This window comes from Antechinus flavipes, chromosome 4, assembly GCF_016432865.1.
Source record: "Antechinus flavipes isolate AdamAnt ecotype Samford, QLD, Australia chromosome 4, AdamAnt_v2, whole genome shotgun sequence".
Classification (NCBI taxonomy): Eukaryota; Metazoa; Chordata; class Mammalia; order Dasyuromorphia; family Dasyuridae; genus Antechinus; species Antechinus flavipes.
In genome coordinates, this window is record NC_067401.1 from 402,425,039 (window position 1) to 402,431,038 (window position 6,000).

Here is a 6,000-nt window from a genome sequence, read left to right on the forward strand (position 1 = left end):
TGTGCATACTACAGGTGAGGCACCAAGCTAAGAGCTGGGGAAACAAAGCAAGACCAAAAAAAAAAAAAAAAAAAAAGGAGTCCCTGATCTCACTGTTTCTAATTTAATGGAAAGGCAACCTTCAAATAATCATGTGTTAACATTTGGGCTGGATAATAAATAAGAGATAATTGACAGAAAAATACTAAGATTGAGATTAAAGAGGACTGGAAAAATGTTTCATAAAGAATAGGTAGATAAGGAAAGAAAATACATTAATGGATGAAGATGGAGAAAAGAATCCATTTGGAATGGGGACATTGGGTGGATTGGACATACAAACACTTGGAGAAGGAAGAGTACAATACTTCAATGGGAACACAAAGAAATCCAAAAGAATCAACTGTGCTGAAGCTGGGAAGATTTAAATTAACCTTGAGTGTAGGATCAGTCTTTATTAGGAAAAGAATGAAAAGGAAATGAAAACAAAATATGATTTTTTTTTACTAATTTTTTAATGAAAAAGTTTAGTATGTGTTCTATTTTATTTGTTTATCCTCCCTTTTTATTGAATCAATCAGGATGGGGAGAAGGGAACAGGAATATGCTGTCTTCTCTGTATATAGCTATTTCATAAGATCTAAGTGAGAACATGTTTGAGGCCTGATCACACACAGTTGTCTGTGTTATGATGGAACTCATATGTAACTGATTAATCTTCACAAAAAAAAAAAAAATGTTAGTTTGATAGCTACATCTTCACTTGTATCTCTCTCTCTCTTTTTTTTTTTACAACCCAAAGAAAAAAAAGTATTTTCTAATATTCATGTTAGTGTAGCAACATTTGGTCAAAAGAAAGGAAACATCCTCCTCTAAGATCCTACAATGTATATTAAAATGTATTTTCTAGATTGGATTTCACAAGAATTACGAATTATTAGTACTGGTGGCTCACATCTCAAGATTTCAGAATTTCATTTTATTTTTTTCTCCCTAAAAATTTAAGTAACTATAATCAAAGAGTGATGGTGATCTGTCTACATCTATCAACTTCTCTCCTACAGATGAGTGATTCATTAGAGAGTAGTAATATGATAACAGTAAATAAGACACTTGCCTGGGCATGAGCTTGTATGGTCAAATTTCAAATTTTAATGAAAGTCAAGAAAACAAGAATATCTGCTTTATTAGGAAATGGAAGAAATAAGAAAGTGTAAAAAATTATGAAAATAACAATGAGACACTTGAGTTTCTGTTTTATTTCTACCAACCAAGGGCTTTGTGACTTTGATCAGTCTATTTAAATCAAAATAGCCTCAGTTTCCTCAACAATAAAACAAGCCTTTTCTTTCAAGTCTAGAATATTTGCTTATATGAGACCAAGGAGTGTTAAAGGATTGAAAATTGTTAAAGGTTGAATTGTACCTGGACAAGTAATTTTTCATAATATGGTCTGCTTATATAATTAATATGTAAAAGTATTTTAGTTAAAATGAAAATTTTAATTATATATGTAATGCTTATATGCAAAGGAACTATATATAAATATATATATATATATATTTACGTAAAAGAGTCTTTTTTAGTCTTCCTATGATAATACCCAAAGCACATTTCTAAAATCCAAAATTAGCATTATATGCCATAATAAGCATATAATAAACTTTTCCAGGACAGAGGTAAAGGGAAGGGGAATCTTCTCTCAGTTCCTATTTGTAATAGCTCTGGAAGTACTAACTATAATAATAATAAGATTAGAGAATAAAATTAGAGGTAGAACATAAACAAAAAGAAACAAAATTTTCCCTATTTTCAGAGGAATGCTTTGGAAACTCAGAAATTCAATTAATAAAATAATTGAGATAATGAAAAGTTTCTGTAAGATAGCAACATTCAAGATAATTCTCCTTTTATGTAATAATAATAAAAAAGCAAAAAAAATTAGGAAAAGTTCTATTCAAAATAACCAAAAAAACATAAATAGGAAATAAGCTACCATCACATACATACACACATTAGATCTATATAAATATGACAACAAAACGTTTTCAGCAGAAACAAAAATTTTAAAAGTTGAAAAGATACTGGTAATAACTGGACAATTCCAATATATTAACAATGATAATTTTACCTAAATTAATTTGGGGACAGCATTATGCATACCCAAAAAATAACAGAGACACTATATACCATAAGGAAAAATAATAAAATAAATCACTTGAAGAAACAAAGAGTCTAATGTTGCAAAGGAAAGGAAAACAACAGGAAAAAAAAAAGAAAAAGAAAAAGAAAGAAACAAAACAGAAAGAAAAACAGTAATGAAGGGAGAATGAGCCATAACATACTATAAAGTAACAGGTATAAAGTAAAGGAAGAACAATATACAATATTGATTAAATAACAAACAGAAATATTATATATGATAAACTTAATCTCATAAATTAGCAGAATGACTTCTTTGTTTACAAAGTGGGGGATAGAGAAATAGAAACACTTTGACAGAATTTATGTGTAGACTAACCTATATGCCACAGTAACCCAAAATGGATATGTGACCCACATGTAAAGGTTACATATAAAGAAGAAAAATAAAGGAGGAGAAGGTGTTATTCACAATTATAGCTAAAGAATAAATTCTTATAGAGAAAATAATAAAAGACAATTTCATGAAACTTAAAAGAAAAAAAAACACAAGTAAAATTACTGAAGAAAAAAAAAGAAAACAAAGTAAAAGGAAATATTTCAGCAGACAAAGCTCATTATATAAGATATATAGGGAATTTTAAAAAATACAGAAGACTGTAAGTCATTCCTTGGTAGAAAAATAATCAAAGAATATGAATAGAATAAAAATCATGGATTTTGATTCGAAGTTACTGCAGAAGAAGCCTAGTTTAACTATTTCTCAAAGTATTTATTCCAATTTTGTTCGAAAACTTTTCTTACATAAAGCTCAAAATTTCCTCCTTCTAGCTTTAACCCATTACTCCTTTTTCAGCCTTCTGGATTCAAACTGTACATGATATTCTTTCAAACACTTAGAAATAGTTATCATAATCTTTCTCTACTCTCTTTCTCCCCTTCTTTTTTCTCCCTTATCCCCCCCACCTCTCTCTCTTTCTTTTTCTCTCTCTACTCTCTCATCTCTCTTTCTCACCTCTCTCTCTACTATCTCTTTTTCTCTGTCTTCTTCTTCTCCTTCTTCTCCTCCACTTCCTCCTCCTCCTCCTCCTTCTTCTATCATACTTCTAGTAAGTATTTGAGGCCATATTTGAAATCAGGAAGATTGTTCTTAACTCTAAATCCATCTTTCTATCTAATGTGCTACATTGTATTGTACCTCGAGCTGGCCACATTGTTCCAATGCCAATTGCACACTTGGCAAAAAGACCATTTTATAAAGAACTCACACAGGGCAAGTACTCACAAGTGGCCAGAAAAAAAGTGATGCAAGGACACTTCTAAGGTTTCTCTTTAGGAGCTTTAGAATTGACTGTATTACATAACACACTAGTATAGTGTATAAGACACCTGCTATTGTTATCCACATTTTATAAATGATGAACCTGAAGCAATGTATCTGTTTTACCTCTATATCTTTCTCTGTTGTTCTGGTCCCCAAGTCTAGCCCTAGGTCCATGTTTTCCTCCTTCTGATCTTACTTTTCTGTTTCTAGACCCCAAAAATCATGTTTTTCTTTAAAAAAATAATATTTTCCCCAATTACATGTAAAACAATTTTTTAATTTTTTTTTAATTTTTGGTTCCAAATACTCTCCCTTCTTTCCTTCCCACCCCCACCCCTTCACTGAAAAGAAAAATGTGAAGTTATGCAAAACATTTTCATAAAAATCATATTGTGAAAGAAAACATAGACAACCCTCCAAAAAAAAAAATCTCAAGAAGAATCAAGTAAAAATCAAAACAAAATAGTCTGTTTCAATCTATATTCAGACACAAACACTTCTTTCTCTGGGTATGGATAGTATTTTTCAGAATTGAACATGCTTGTTGAATTGTATTGCTGAGAATAGCAAAGTCCTTCATAGCTAATCATTTTATATTATTGCTGTTACTTTGTTCACAGTACATTTCACTTTGCTTGAGCATGTAGAAGTCTGTCCAAATTTTTCTGAGAGCATCCTGCTTAACATATCTCATATCACAAATGAATTCCATTATAATCACATACGGAAATTTATTCAACCAATCCCTAGTTTATGGGCATCCCCTCAATTTCCAATTGTCTGCCCCAAGAAAAGAGCTATAAATATTCTTGTACACATAGATACATTTCATTCTATTTTTTAATCCCCTTTGGAATATGTGCATAATAATGGTTTTGTTAAAACAGAGGATTTTATAGCCCTTTGGGCATATTTCCAAATTGCTCTACAGAATGGTTGAATTAGTTCACAATTCCACCAACAAGGCATTCATGTCTCATTTTTTTCCCCACATTCCCTCCAACATTTGTCTTTTTTATTCTGTCCTATTAATCAATCTATTTTTCATTTATCCAATTAAAGGTGAGTTAGACACGTATTGGACTATCTGCCATCTAGGGGAGAGGATGGGGGGAAGAAGGGGAAAAGTTGGAACAGAAGGTTTTGCAAGGGTCAATGTTGAAAAATTAACTATGCATATGTTTTGTAAATAAAAAGCTATAATAATAAAATTAAAAAGTGAGTTTTTTTTTTAATATGGCTATAAATAGCTTGATTACTTCACCTGAAAATTGTTCATATTCTGATCACTTATCAGTTGTGGAATGTCTGTCTTTTATATAAGTTTGACTCAGTTCCCTATATGTTTAAGAAATGAGGACTTTATCAGAGAACCTCGTTTCAAAATCATCTTCATGATTATTATTGCTAACTATTTCTCTCCATTGTGTTGCCCCCTTTAATTCTAATCTCCCTTTCCATTTACCCTATCCCTCCTCAAAAACACTTTGCTTCTAACTATCACATCCCCCAAAATGTTTTTCCTTTAATTATCCTTCCCACGTTTTTGTATTTCCCTTCCCCTCCTAATTTTCTGCAGAGTAAGTTAGATAGATTTCTATACCCAATTAAGTGTGTATGTTATAAACTCTTTAAGCTAATTCCAATGAGAGTAAGGTTCACTCCTTCCCTCCCCTCTTCCTCTCCATTGTAAAAGATTTTTCTTGCCTCTTTTATGATAGATAATTTGTACCATTTCACCTCTCCCTTTCCCTTTCTCACAATATATTCCTCTTTCATCTCCTAATTTTATTTTTTAAAGATATTATCTCTTTATATTCAATTTATATCTGTATCCTCTGCCTATATCACACACACACACACACACACACACACACACACACACACACACACATGTACTCCTTTTAACTGTCCTAATTGCTCCATTCATGAGAAAGCTCCTATGAATTATGAGTATCATCTTCTCATGTAGAAATGTAAACAGATTAACCTGATTAAGTCCTTTATGATTTCCTTTTCCTGATTACCTCCTAATGCTTCTCCTGAGTCCTGTATTTGAAAGTCAAATTTTCTATTCAGCTCTGGCCTTTTCATCATAAACTCTTGAAAGTCCTGTATCACATTGAATATTCACTTTTTCTCTGAAGGATTATATTGTTTTGCTGAATAGTTGATTTTTGGTTGTAATCTTAGTTCCTTCTTTTCTCCAGAATATCATATTCCAAGTCCTCTGATTCTTTTAAGTTGAATCTACCAAATCTTGTGTTATCCTGTCTGTGGGGCTACCATATATGAATTGTTTTTCTCTGGATGCTTGCAATATTTTATCATTTACTTGGGACTTTTGGAATTTGGCAATACAATTCCTGGGAGTTTTCATCCTGGGATTTCTTTCAAGAGGTGATAAATAGATTTTTTGATTTCTATTTTATCCTCTGATTCTAGAATATCAGGACAGTTTTGCTTAATAACTTAGTAGCTAATATTTGCTAAATTTTTTTTTTAATAGTGGCTTTCAGGCATTCTAATAATTTTTAAATTATTTGTCCTGGAAC